At 42.5% G+C, this 15275-nt stretch overlaps 1 protein-coding gene across 1 annotated transcript in view; it reads right to left on the bottom strand.

Annotated features, from left to right (window-relative positions):
* FHL1 (four and a half LIM domains 1) overlaps nucleotides 1-13887 on the bottom strand; it is a 65956-nt gene extending 52069 nt beyond the window's left edge. The window contains exon 1 of the mRNA XM_053580023.1: nucleotides 13870-13887. The gene's annotated coding sequence lies outside the window, so the exon portion shown is untranslated. The remainder of the gene's footprint in view (nucleotides 1-13869) is intronic.
* Nucleotides 13888-15275: the final 1388 nt, after the last annotated feature.

The raw sequence follows: 15275 nt of genomic DNA, 5'->3' as shown, positions 1-15275 counted from the left end.
AGAAAAAACACATCTTGGCTTGGTGCTCATAGCACAGTGGTTATGGCGCCAGCCACATACACCAAAGCTAGCGGGTTCAAACTCGGCTTGGCCCTGCTAAACAACCATGACAACTGCAACAAAAACATAGCTAGACGTTGTGGCAGGAGGCTGAGGCAAGAGACTTGCTTAAGCCCAAGAGTTTGAGGTTGCTGTGAGCTGTGACGCCACAGCCCTCTACTGAGGGTGACATAGTGAGACTGTCTCAGAAAAAAAAAAAAAAAGAAAGAAAGAAAGAAAAAGCACATTTCTTATTTTAGTTATACTGAAAAACACTGGACTTTAATCTACAAGGTTATAATAAAAGGTGCTCAATACATGCTTTGTATTTCTGAAACCCAAACATATGAAGGGATTTTAAAATTAATAGATTTTATCTTTTGAGCAGTTTAGGTTTACAGAAAAACTGAGCAGAAAGTAGTCAGAGTTTCCATATACCTTCTCAATGCCTCCCTTCAGTGTCCCCTGTGAGTAATGCCTTGCACTGGTTCACTACATTTGTCACAATTGATGGGCCAATGGTAATGCATTATCATGAATTGAAGTCCACAGTTTACACTAGGGTTCATTCTTTGTGTTGTATATTTTATGGGTTTCACAATTTTACATTCTGAAGGACAATAAATCACTTTACCCTGAAACAATTTTAACTGCTTTAGCTTTGTCAAAGCAAGTTTCACAGGAATACTGTAGTATATGTTGTTCATTTATTTTAATGACTCATAGTTTCAAAGACTATCATAGCATAGCCAGGCAAATACATTCAATTTTGATTATCTGAAAACCATCCTTTCACAACTCACCAACCTCCAGTATGGCTCCAAACTTGAAAGGAGTCTAAAAAAAATTGTTGGATCACAGAAAAACAGTCTCCAAGACATTATCTGACATGTTGGGCTTGGTCTGCTGCCCACTTGTCTAGAGATGGTTATAAAAAAAAGGCTTTGTCATAAGAAAGCAGAGAAATACAAGAAAAGCATCAGAAATTAGGAAAGAAATGGAGGAAAAAAATCAGGAAAGCAAAACAAGGCAGAAATAGTAGGAATCAGGAGTGGCAGGAGGCTAGACGAAGTCCAAATCAACAGCAATGGAGCACAGAGCAAGTCAGACATTTTCTGATATATGGATTTTTCTGAAGGGGTGATAGAGGAAGTGGCAAACTGCATCTTGATGGGGTAGCCCTTAAATTGCCCAATAATTATTCATTCAATTGACTATATCAATGCAAAAGTAGTATTTAGTATATTAAGTTTGCCTTGCACCTAAGCGTGTGAAGATGATATTCGTTCTGTGCACAAAAAATTCCCTCTGAAACTGGCCTCAAGTATTTTCAAAGGTTGAAGGGATAGGGTTATTCCTATATAATTTTATATATACATATGCATATATTCACACACTAGCAGGAGGCAGAGACATGCAGAGGCTGCCAAAAAATGTAAAAACATCTTAAGAAAAGAAAAAAACTGGATAAAAAGGAAAGAAACTATTAAAATTGCAATACTCAATATATACCAATACCAAAAGATGAATACAAGTAATGTTTGAGTACCTCTTGTAACTTCAGAAGTCAAACGTGACTTGACTATTACAATTTTAATAGTTTCCTTTCTTAAAATGTGTATAAATTTTTGGCATCCTCTATAAATAGATGTAGAAGCTTCATTCTCACTCATTTTTAGTTTTACAAATACGTGGAAGCAAAAGTCAAATTTATTTTATTTTTCCTGCTCTTGAGGGATTCACCATCTCACTGTAACTAGTTTAGAAGAAAATACACTACTTTTCTATTTATCAGAATTGTTTCTCTCTTAGCTGTAAATTACCTTCAATCCAAGTATGTAATGAGACTATTTACTAAGTAGTTTACTTGTAGGTGATCAGAAAAAGATTGTAGGAAATCAGTACCTTCCTAATAGAATTTTTCTCTAATACTATTTTAACTTAAACATATAAAGGAAAATCACATCTTGGATATAAATCTGGTCTTTTCGTATAGGAGGATCCCTAAACTTTCAAATCTGGCTTTGTAAAATGGCTCTCACACAAAAGCAGATCAGTATTCCTGGAGAGAGGGGTAGAGGGAAGACTGAATTACAATAGGTGTATGGAAAAACTTGTAGGGTTGAAAATTCCACACCCTGATCATGGCAGTGGTTTCCTGGGTATATACATTTGTCAAAACTCATCAAATTGGAGGGTAAAAGTGGATGTAGTTTGTTGTATGTAAATAATGCTCAATAAAGTTGATATATAAAAAGTGGCTTTAACAAAAGCCAACTGCTTTAAGATGCAAGTATAAACTCTCCCCTCCTCCTACAGTGGTCCTCAATCTTCCTAATGCTGCCACCCTTTAATACAGTTCCTCATGTTGTGGTGACCCCCAACCATAAAATTATTTTCATTGCTACTTCATAACTGTAATTTTGCTACTATTAAGAATAGCAATGTAGGGTGGCGCCTGTGGCTCAGTGAGTAGGGCACCGGCCCCATATACCAAGGGTGGCGGTTCAAACCCAGCCCCTGCCAAACTGCAACAACAACAAAAAATAGTCGGGCGTTGTGGCGGGCGCCTGTAATCCCAGCTGCTCAGGAGGCTGAGGCAAGAGAATCACATAAGCCCAAGAGCTGGAGGTTGCTGTGAGCCGCGTGTGATGCCACAGGCGGTACAGTGAGACTCTGTCTCTACAAAAAAAAAAAAAAGAATCGCAATGTAAATATCTGATATGCAGGATATATTTAGGTGACCTCTGTGAAAGGGTCGTTCGAACCCCAAAGGGGTCGTGACCCTCAGGTTGAGAACCGCTGTCCTAGAAGTTTGGCTGCTTGGTGTCTTTCCTATAGTGTTGGAAAAATGCCTTTCCAATATCTTCATTAAAAGAAGAGGAGCTACTTGTAACCTACAAAGGAAAGGGCCTAGGGTTTGGAAATCTGTGTTTACCCTAGCACCTCAAGGTATAGGATTTTTGACTTAAAGTGTTTACTTTCTAGAAGCTATCTGGCTGAGGACTTTATCATTTTAAGTATTTGAAACGACAATCGTTTACAGGGTATTTCCTAGGAAGTGCTGAAAACATAAATTTTGCTAATTCAAATGTCTAAATATACTGCCATGGCTTAATGGAAATATTTTTGGACATCCTGATTTGCACATCTGCCTCTGTGTATGTATTCTGTTACACATAAATCTGGGGGAAATCTGTTACTTCAATTCACCTGGCCACAGGAAAGTGCCAGTGATTGATTATGTCTATAGATGGATGCTTACAATCAGCTTCACAAACAAGAATGATGCATAAAACTAGACCTGGCAGAGTTCACTGAAAAACCAAGTCTTAATGTCTTCCTAATAAATCACACATTTCAACAGCAGGAGCCAAGCACTCTCTAAAACAAAGTGAGTGACAAGACTTATTAATTAATCAAGTACAGAAATTTAGTTTTGTACCATCTTTCTCAAAACCACCTTGCCAAGAAAACCTCTGCATTCCTAGCTATGATTTCCTTAGTACTGAAAAGTAAATTTAGGCCAGGCTCAGTGGCTCATGCCTGTAATCCTAGCACTCTGGAAGGCCGAGGTGGGTGGATTTCTTAAGCTCAGGAGTTGGAGACCAGCCTGAGCAAGAGCGAAATCCCATATCCACAAATAGAAAAAAAAAAAGTAAATTTTAAAACTTTGTGAATATTACAAATTATTCTGATTAGGATGTCTATGAAACATTTTATGTCTTGGAATATGAGTAACATCCAGAGAGTTTTTATGTGGGTAAATATAAATTATATAAGCAATAAAGTACCCACAGCAAAGACTTATTGTTTTGATTATTCTTTCCTTTTTCTATGTTTTACTGCATTAAGAAAACAGCCCAGGGGCGGCGCCTGTGGCTCAGTGAGCAGGGCGCCGGCCCCATATACCGAGGGTGGCGGGTTCACACCCGGCCCCGGCCAAACTGCAACAAAAAAATAGCCGGGCGTTGTGGCGGGCGCCTGTGGTCCCAGCTACTCGGGAGGCTGAGGCAGGAGAATCGCCTAAGCCCAGGAGTTGGAGGTTGCTGTGAGCTGTGTGACGCCACGGCACTCTACCGAGGGCAATAAAGTGAAACTCTGTCTCTACAAAAAAAAAAAAAAATATATATATATATATAAAATAAATAAATAAATAAAATAATAAAAAATAATAAAATAAAAAAATAAAATAAAATAAAAAATAAAAATAAAAAATAAAAAAATAAAATAAAAAAAATAAAAAAAAAGGAAAGAAAACAGCCCAGGCTCAGTGCCCATAGCTCAGTGGTTAGGGTGCCGGCCACATGCACCAGGGCTGGTGGGTTTGAACCTGACCTGGGCCTGCTAAATAACAATGACGACAACAACAACAAAAAAAATAGCCAGGCATTGTGGCAGGTGCCTGTAGTTCCAGCTACTAGGGAGGCTGAGGCAAGAGAATTGCTTAAGTCCAATAGTTTGTGGTTGCTGTGAGCTGTGACGCCATGGCACTCTACCAAGGATGACATAGTGAAACTGTCTCCAAAAAAAAGAAAATAGCCCACATGTATCTTCTATCTGTGCATTCAATATCTACAGTAGTTAAAAAATGAGGTGCAAGTATACTTCAGTGGTTTAAATACAGATGAAAATCTATTGTCAGAAGAGAAATACAATGAAATATAGGAACCTGGAAAAAACCGGCCACTTACTGACAATGCACATATTCATTAGCAGGCAATAAGGAGGAACAGGAGCAAAGACTACTTAAAAACACACCCCTAGGCAAGGGTATAATTTTCTACAATAGTAAGCCCTTGGCAATGAGTATCCATACTCATTATTTCACATAGCTTTAGATTTAGCTGGGGCCCTGGCTGTAAAGAAGGGATAATTGTATGTTGACAGGTTTACACATAAATAATCTCTGTACGTATTTTGTTTAATTCAATTCTGTCAATGAAATGTCTGTGTAGAGCAGCAGTTCTCAACCTGTGGGTCATGACCCCTTTGGGGGTTAAACAATCAAAGCTTTCACAGGGGTTGCCTAAATACATCCTGCATATCAGATATTTACATTATGATTCATAAAAATTGCAAAATCACAGTTATGAAGTAGCAACAAAAATAATTTTATGGTTGAGGGTCACCACAACATGAGGAATTGTATTGAAGGGTCATGGCATTAGAAAGGTTGAGAACGACTGGTGTAGACTGATAGCAAACTCTTCTCACTCCACACCTGGCCTGAAGATCAGCTTCTCTACCCATCTGGAGCTGAAAAAGTCCTGGCCCAGCCCAGGGTGGGGGTAATTGTAATGCTGGCAAACAGGGACAAGGGTAAAATGCAGTGGCAGATGAATATGATAGGATTATGGATATAGGGGGAGCCTGAGAAAAGGAAAGGGGGGGGCAGAATCAGATGGACTGAACGGTCACCCTGATAATGAAACACACATGCAAATGAGACACAATGAGAGAGCAAGCTACACAGCCATAGAAAGAAATGAAGAGGAGCAGGGAAAAAGGAGGAAAGCTAAAGAACTTAATTTTTTAAGAGTGGCAGATTAAAAAAACAAGTGTGTATGTGTATGTGTGTGTGGGGGGGGGGTGTTAGTGATGCTACACTGCCACCATTTGCTATAATTTAACTTCCTACCTTACTTTGGAAGCAGATGCAATCTTTAAAACCTCTTTCCCACAATTTCAACATATATTTCATTTTATAGAGGGGAAAAAAAACACTTTCATGGAACAAGAGCCCTAACTGTAGTCTTCAAGGCTATCATGTGTAAAGATTCTAAAAGTCCCCATTATTTTTGTAACAACAGGCATATTAAACATGCATTGGTAGTTAGTACTTCCCCCATAGGCCAGGGAAAATTAAACTGAGGGCTAGACGTACCCAAGAGGTGCCCTATCACTAATGTTAAATTTCAGCAAAGCAAATAATACGAAAAATTCCTGTACCGCTCACAATTGTATTGATCACTTTCTGAAATTAGGAAATACATGGCTAGCCTTTTGGTAACCTTTAGCATAGTTAATATATTTTTACCATAAAACCTTATTCTTTAGAGGCCACCAAAAAGTTCTTGACTATGAAGAATTTTTCATTAGGAAATAAAAATTTGCCTACTATGGAGAAGACCCAAATATTTAAGCAAGCACTCTGACATTAACACATTTTGTGACCTGGGAGCAGGTGCCTGACCTTTTATGAGTCTCAGTTTCCTTGTCTGTAAAATGAAGGGGAGTGAATACCAACAGCCCCATCTAGCATTGAAATTATATTACTCACATTGGAGGAGGAGAAATCTGAAGGAGCAGATAACTACTCTTTACACTTCCTTAGACAGCTGCCAGGAAGCCACAGCATACATATCTAACTCCCTGGCAGCTTTCTCTTTTCTTGTGTTATGACCATGACTTCTCTCTAGAGACGCAGCAATCATTCAGAAAATCTTTACATTTACAAGTTGGAGACTTTGCAATGGACTTGAGTCCACCATTCCTCCAGTGTGTCAGAGAAAAATAAGGTGGGAAATCGTTTCTCTAGATCACCCTAATCCTACTCGCTATCTGAAAGCAAGCACATGAAAAATCCTGAGAAAGGACCACCTAGCTGTGACCAGTCCACCTGCAGAACCATAAAAAGTAATAATGAAGTGATATTGTTTTAAGCCAAAAAAATTGCTGTACTTTTAATTTTTTTTTTTTTTTTGAGACCGAGTCTCACTCTGTCACCCTTGGTAGAGTGCCCTGGTGTCATAGCTTACAGAAGCCTCAAACTCTTGAGCTCAAATGATCCTCTTGCCTCAACCTCCTAAGTAGCCGAGACTACAGGCATCTGCCACAATGACCAGCTAGTTCTACTTTTAGTAGAGATGGGGTCTTACTCTTGCTCAGGTTGGTCTCAAACCCCTGAGCTCCAGCAATCCATCCACTTTAGCCTCCGAGGGTGCTAGCATTATAGGTGTGAGCCACCACGCCTGGCCTAAGATTGTTGTACTTTTAAAAGATATAAAATATTGTCACTAATTTCTGGGTGGTAGATTATGACCGATTTTTATTCTCTTTTTGAGGCTTTTCTATATTTTCTACATTTTCCTACAATAAAAAAAATACCACTCTTACTGAAAAATTTGATTTTTGAAGAATTAGTCTTGCAAGGTTTTTTTTTTTTTTTTTTTTTTTTTTTGAGACAGAGTTTCACTCTGTCACCCTTGGTAGAGTGCCCTGGTGTCATAGCTCACAGCAGCCTCAAATTCTTGGGCTCAAGTGATCTCCTTGCCTCAGCCTCCCAAGAAGCTGAGACTACAAGCATCCACCACAATACCCGGCTAGTTCTCCTATTTTCAGTAGAGATGGGGTCTCACTCTTGCTCAGGCTAGTCTTGAACTCCTGAGTTCAAGCAATCCACTTGCCTGGGCCTCCCAGAATGCTAGGATTACAGGCGTGAGCCACTCCACCCAGCCTATTCTTGCAAGTTTTATCAGATCTCTCAAGTCTACTCTAAAATCATCTGGGGGGGGCTCCTGTGGCTCAAAGGAGTAGGGCACTGGCCCCATATGCTGGAGGTGGTGGGTTCAAGCCCAGCCTCAGCCAAAAGCTGCAAAAAAAAAAATAATAAAATAAAATCATCTGGGGAAGGTAGGGGTGGGAGGAATCAGGGCACATGGGAGTATCTACACACAGTGGTTGATTACCCAAGTGGCTGATTGCTGTATCAGAATCAGGACATTATTATTATAATCAGAATCTATGGCTCACAGTCCTATGAGGCAATCAAAACATGCATTTTATCTAAATAACATTTTTTTTCCAGCATCCTGGCCCTTGAGAATCATGGTTAAAATTCCTTTCCAATTTAAAGTAAATGAAATGAAACATGCGGTCCTTTTTCTGCCCACACACACACAAAAATGCTTTCCTGACAAAGTATGATTGTGACTGGGCTTTTTTATTTTTTCCCCTCTTATAATGCTCTAAAACAAAACATATCAAAAGTTAAAATAAATATTTAGCTGTCAAAAACAAAACACCCCCATATGGAAAACTCAAGAATGAATGTGATGCTGCTTATTATAAAAATTTCCATAGCAAGCACAAATGTTTAAATTGTGTAAAAAGAAGACAAAACTAAATGCCCTTGTTACTAAGTTTTATAAGACAATCCTAAGAAAAGTAGAAGGTTAACTTCTGAAAGGATATACATACAATTAGGAAACTTCTGGGTTCATGATTATCAATGTATTGTTTGAAAAATTCAGGTATGATAGAAATGTTAGATGAAACGACAATCACAGTCTCGATTTGGGTAGATTTGTAGAACAGATTCCATACTGAATTCAGTTCTTATTAGTAGAGGAAGGTACAGAAATTCACCTCTCCATTATTTACCTGAACATAATCCATCATCCATCTACTGCATGTTCCCTCTGAAATTACTTTTACCCAGGACCGGTTACTCTCCTCTCTCCAACAGTTTCCATCAGAGCAACCAGCAAGAACAGTGGCTTAGTTATGGAACATCAATTCAAATTGCAACTCTGCCACTTATTAGTTGTACAATCTTAGGACAAATTACTTAACTAACCTCTCTCAATCTCATCTGAAAAACATGCATCATAACTACTCTGCTGAGTTGCCACGAGGATCAAATTAGACAATAGGTATAAATTCAACTAGTGTACTTCCTGGAACCATAGTAGGTGTTCAATTAATATTGGTTCCTTTCCCCCCACTTCCTGACACTTACTCCAAGTATGATGAAATTTAACATTCATGGTTTTAATTACTCTCAAGCAAGCTCAATGGTATATAGGATGTGCAGTCAATTTCATTTTTTTTTTTTTTTTTTTGTAGAGACAGAGTCTCACTTTATGGCCCTCGGTAGAGTGCCGTGGCCTCACACAGCTCACAGCAACCTCCAACTCCTGGGCTTAAGCGATTCTCTTGCCTCAGCCTCCCGAGTAGCTGGGACTACAGGTGCCCGCCACAACACCCAGCTATTTTTTGGTTGCAGTTTGGCCGGGGCTGGGTTTGAACCCACCACCCTCGGTATATGGGGCCGGCGCCTTACCGACTGAGCCACAGGCGCCGCCCCAATTTCATTTTGTTAAGTAAGATTTTGAATGGTATATGCCACGAGGGAGACAGTTTGAAGTTGTGGTCAGAACAAGGAATTTCAGAGAGTAAGAGGCTATTAATTTTGTTTTCTACGTCCAACCTTAACCATAGGTTAAGACCTAGGCTAGGGCAAGTCACTTTACCTCTCTGAGCCAGGTTCCTTATTTATAAAATGACAAGAAAATATAATGCACATTAAGTGCCTGGCACAGAATACCACTTTTAGGACTAACAAAGTGGCTCAGCCAACTACTCAGTCACACGAAGATACTGTCATTGTTCTCTACTCTCCTGGAGTCGTTTTACTACATTTTATAGAGGAAATTACATCAACTTCAGCATTCTTGACATTTCAGGCTGGATAATTCTTGGTCAAGAGATGCTGCCCTGTGCCTTCTAGGATGTTAAGAAACATCTGTGGCCTCCACCAAGTAGATGTCAGTGAAGTACATCTGGCAAAAATGTCTCCTGACATTGCTGAATAAACCCTTGGGGGGCAAACATGCCTTGGTTAAAACCCATTGCTCTAGCACTATTTGCAAACACAGGAATCTTCCAAGATCTCAGGAAGCAACCCTGCAAAAAGTCAAATGTTTACTGAAGCTACTATTTAGTACTACCCACCTGTTATTATTTGTAATTCAAAGCTGACCACAGAAAAATAATTTGGGGGGCCCAATTTGTTGTCAGGGACACTTTGAGTCACAGGAAGGGATCCTGGGCTCTTTCCTACTTCAGACACTGATGCCAAGCTGATCTTAAACAGTAAGAAATCTCCTATGTCTCCTTCATTTAAAACATACCCCCTTTTTTTTTTTTTTTGAGACAGAGTCTCACTTTGTCCCCCTTGGTATAGTGCCATGGAATCACAGCTCACAGAAACCTCAAACTCTTGGGCTTAAGCGATTCTCTTGGCCTCAGCCTCCCAAGTAGCTGGGACTACAGGCACCCGCCACAATGCCCGGCTATTTTTTGTTGTAGTTGTAATTATTGTTGTTCAGCAGGCCCAGGCCAGGTTCGAATTCGCCAGTCCCAGGTGTATGTGGCCAGTGCCCTAACCACTGGGCTATGGGCGCCAAGCCGAAAACTTGTTGCTTTTTAAAAAGAAAAAGCCACAACCCCTAAAATGATTTATAAACCAAATGATTACCCATAGTGAAAAAAAAAGTATGTAATAGTTGGGAAGGTGAGGTAGATTTTATGCAGTGAATAAATCACTGAAAAGAAAAGACTCCACTGTTTGCCTGGCTGAAGCATGTTTACTACATATGAAGTTACCATGTTAACAAAAGACTCCAAACAACTCTTGATATTCACAAGATTGTCTATTTTTCTACTTTAATAACAGCACCAGAAGGGCAGAAGCCATTTCTTATCCTCTATCTATTCCCACATTTAGCACAGAACCTCCAACAGAGGAGTAACTCAGTAAATGTTTGTTGAATAAATGAATGGCCATATATTTTGCTTAATTAAGTATTCCACTGACAAAAAAAGAGAACTTTTTTTTGCTCTTCTTGTCCACCAGATGCTAAAAGGAAAGATCTTTTAAGAAAAAACAATGAGTCTACTCCCTTTTACAGCAAATCCAAACAACTGGATAGTTCAATTAACCCCTCCAAAAATTTGTAGGCAAAAGTTGGGGAAGGCAGCCAAATAGATAAGGCCTAAAGTTCAAGCAAGCAGGAACATTTGTTCAACTCCCACAAGGTTATAAAAGCCAATGTTGCTGGCACCAGAGAGGGAAAAGGGAGGGGTGTGGTGAAGAGGGGAACGAGGAGGTGGAGAGAAGGCAAACAAGGTTCAGTCTCAGGAGATTAGTTTCCACTCCTTTAACAAACTTCGTTTTTTAATGTCCAAAATTTAGAGGTGAGGGTCAATTTCTTACACAAAGGCTTCATTTACAAATTGAATGAATATTAGCAAAATCTTTAAGGATATTTAGAAAGAGAATCTGACCATACTTTTGTTAATCTCTGAAAGGTATTCATCTTTTTTTACTCCAGTCTCAGAAGATGAACAACAGATTTTCAAAAAGCCAGGTAAAAGATACTCTATTTACTCCTTTTGTCTAGAAAGAAACTTAAGGTCTACTTCTCATGAACATGCTTCTCTCTGGAAAAGATTTTACCACTTTCAGCATTCTATTCCTGAGAGTAAAAAATCAAGTTTAAGTTGTATTGTACAAATATGCTATTTGGGGGATTGTTATCTGGGTACAGAAGGCAATTCATGTTAACATTAGAAGTACTACTACATACATCAGTGTAATAAATACATTTTTGTCCATATTTGAAACCAAAAATCTAGTTCCACTTAAACATTCCAGTAAACAAATGATTACCTTATTTAAGTGGCCCATTAGTTTAAAACATAGTAAATTAGTCCAGTGGTATTACACAAGAGGAATTTTACTAATTTAAATGTTACACAATTTAAGTTTCACTCAATAATCTAGTTTTGGTTGAAAGGTTAGTTTCCTTCTCCAAAAAATTAAATACGGGAATGGCAGCCTAGAATTTCAAAAAGCACACATGGTAACAGAATCTATATGACAGTCTCTTTGACAACGTATTTATTATAAGGTGGTTTGCACAAATCATGGCCTCACTATCTGACCAACTTCCTGTTGCATAAAGATTATATTTATCCTTAAAAATGTTAAATAAGCGGGTGGCGCCTGTGGCTCAGTCAGTAAGGCACCGGCCCCATATACCGAGGGTGGCGGGTTCAAACCCGGCCCCGGCCAAACCGCAACCAAAAAATAGCCAGGCGTTGTGGCGGGTGCCTGTAGTCCCAGCTACTCAGGAGGCTGAGGCAAGAGAATCGCCTTAATCCCAGGAGTTGGAGGTTGCTGTGAGCTGGGTGAGGCCACGGCACTCTACCGAGGGCCATAAAGTGAGACTCTGTCTCTACAAAAAAAAAAAAGTTAAATAAGCATTTTTAAAGGATGAAGGTAAAGACAAGATTGGAACCTTATGTAACCAAAATGGGAAAGCACGACAGTCTCACCACATTAAAGGCCAATGCCTTTTTAATATGTATTCGCCTTAAGCAAATACGAGCATGAGTTTCCAAAGGCAAAGCTACCATCCCAGAAGCCCTTGCTTCTTCAGTGTAGGAACGAGGAGGGCCCATTCCTGGAGATGAGCTGGGGCAGCAAAGGCTTTACAAAATTCCAGGAGCCCACAATTTAAATTTGTGCTATTCTGCAAATGTTCGTATTGCCAATAAACAACATTTATATTAAAACTGTCTTAGTCAAGATGACTGAAGAAAAAAATTCCTGCTGTTCTGTAAGCTTGCCATAGATGTGATAACTCAGCAATTACAAAATGATGGCTCCAATTAGGAAAGCTGGATCTATTCCAAATTCAAATCAAAGTGGGGGGCTCTGATAATACCGATGGAATAATCTACATGAATACAGGGGACTTCCAGCAAAGACATACGTTTATTCTACGATTTCTACTCTCCTGAAAGCCAAGCAAAATGCTACAAGGAATTGTCTCTTGCCCTTCAGGAAATCCAAAAATCAAACCTGGAATCCCATTCATAAACCTTGTTCTCATCTTTTCCCAAGGGGGTCTCCCTAATACAGGGTTTTTATTGTCAAAAGCAATCAAAACAAACCTAAGGATTCCTTGCTGATTTTCAAACCTTTACCTCGTCCTGGATGGCTAAGACGCCCAAAGGAAGGGAAGAGAAAGAGAAACTTCGAAAGCAGAAACCTCTCTCCCACAGTCTAGAACAGACAGCACCTTACAGGGATTTCACGCTTTCGGAGACGTCACACCCTGCAGTTCTGAAAATCCACCCTTAAAGGTTCAGCCCCCCTCAAGGAGTAGGGCGCCGACCCCATATACCGGAGGTGGCGGGTTCAAACCCGACCCCAGCCAAAAACTGCAAAACAGAAAAAAAAAGGGTTCAGCCTCTGGTGAAGAAGCCTTCCTCCGGCGTCTCTAGCTTCCAACTAGAACTGAAATCCCCCTCTCTCCCCACCTCCATTCACCAAACCCCCGCCATCTCCCCGCCAAGAGAGAAGCCACAGCGGGCCTTCCCGCTCCCTCCTCATTCTCTGTGCAACCCACCCCCACTGTACCAATACCCCTCCACACACACACACATCCCCGACAAGAAAACCGGGACGAGCCCCTACACCTCTCATCCCTACCCCCGCCATCCTGGATAAGCGAACCAAGGCAGGTCTCCCACCTTTCCGCCCTCCTCAATCACCGCCATCCACGATGGGAAAACCCAGGGAGCCACCCCCCCTTCATCTTTACTCGCTCCCTCAGCCCCCGCCAGCTATCCTAGCAGAAAAAAACCAAGAGATGTCGCCACCACGCCCCACCCCCCACTGCCCGCCATTCCCTCAGAGGAAGACCTAGAGCCCCCTCACTCCCTCCCCCACTCCCCCTCATCCCCTCAGAGGGAAGCACTGAGCGCCCCCAATTTACTCTCACCCCCCTTCTCTACCCCACTCTCTCATATTCCGAGGGAGGCCGAGGAACGCACCAGAGGGAACGGACCTCACGCACGCTGGTCCCGCAGCCCGGAGCGCCCCCCGCTCTGTGAGGCCGGGCGGCCTGAACCGCAAGGGCCAGTCGGAGCGGTGGCGGCGGCGGGGCAGGAGGGCAGCCGCTCGCTCGGGACGCGAGCTAGGCGGGCGGGAGGCACACACGCACGCACACGCGGAGAGAAAAGCGGGCTTACTGCCTGGGGATGCTCGCCCGCGCAGCTGTCTTGGCGGCGGCGGCCGGTGCCTGCACTGAAGCCGAAGCGCGGCGGTGGCGGCGGCTGCAGACTGAGTCCCCGGCGCCTAGCGGTGGATGTAGGGCGCGGGAGGCGTGCGAGGGGAGGTGCGCAGGGGGGAGGGAGGGGAGACGAGGGAGCGCGCGTGGGGGCGGGGCAGGCGCGGCCGGCCCGGGGCGGGGCGCGCGCCAAGTCGGGGCTGGGATCTGCCACGAGGCGCGGGATCTGTGTGCGGAGCGCGCGCGGGGACGGGGAGGGGTCGGCTAGCCACGAGCCCCGCGTGCCCACGTGGCCCCGCGGCGGGAGAGGGCTGGCTGCCGGCGCTAGGCGGGCACGGAGGAGGTGGCGGGCGCTTTCCCTGAGTACCGGCTCAGTCAAATGGTTTATGAAGTGAGTGTATGATGCCCCATAATCATATCATTGTATACAGTTATGATTTAATAAAAAAATTAAAAAAAAAAAAAAAGGCCGAGAGGAGAGCGGGTGAGGGGGTTCCCGGCCCCCTCCCTCGTGCTGCAGCCCTTCCTGGCGGGCGGGGAGTCACGAGTCACTGCAGGCAGCCGCGGCCGAGGCTGGGGAGGTGGGAGCAACAAAGACAGTGGAGCGAAGGTGGCGTCTCCCCTCACCAGGGGCCTCGCTAACCTGTGCACTCCCTGCACAGCGGCTTGGATCTCGAGCGCACCTGCTTTGGGCCCCAAACTGCAGAACCCGGTGGTTCCCAGCACAGTTAAAAGACCCACCGATGACCCCTCAGCTTAGTAAAAAGCCCGAGGGAACTAAAGGAGCCCCATCCATAATCGCAGTGCCACCAGCCAGAGTGCTTTACATCACTCAGCGCTCATGGCAAAGCTGCGCGTGGCGACTCATGTATTCCCTCAACATTTAGTTTACTGAGCTCTTGCCATGTGCCAGGCGCTGGCGATACAGCGCAGATATATCTTCATCCTTTAAAATTGCTTATTTAACATTTTTTAAGCCCCCTGCCCTGGGAGCTTGCAATCTAGTGGAGGAGAAACACAATAAAGTGAAAAAGTCAAATTTGGATAAAGCCTGTGCAGGAAAAGAAGAGGAGTGAAAATAGTGTGATTAGGAAAGAAGGAGGTGGCGTTTAGGCTCAGCCTTGAAAGATATAAAAGAAACAACCATGTAAAGATCCAGGGAAAAGCTTTCCAGAAAGAGAGAGGAGATGTAAGAAAGGCAGAAAGAGGGGCCAAATCTTAATACCTTGGAACTAAGAGGTGTTGATTGTGATGGGCGCCGGGAGAGCTGGGGAAAATAGAAAAATGTAAGGCTGAACAGGGTTGGCAACTACCAGATGGTGGACTGCATCCTAGTCCATGGGCAGGCCATTTTACTGCAAAATCAAC

The sequence above is a fragment of the Nycticebus coucang genome, chromosome X, assembly GCF_027406575.1.
Source record: "Nycticebus coucang isolate mNycCou1 chromosome X, mNycCou1.pri, whole genome shotgun sequence".
Classification (NCBI taxonomy): Eukaryota; Metazoa; Chordata; class Mammalia; order Primates; family Lorisidae; genus Nycticebus; species Nycticebus coucang.
The sequence above is the reverse complement of the archived record's forward strand: the minus strand, read 5'-3'. Positions and strand labels throughout refer to the sequence as shown.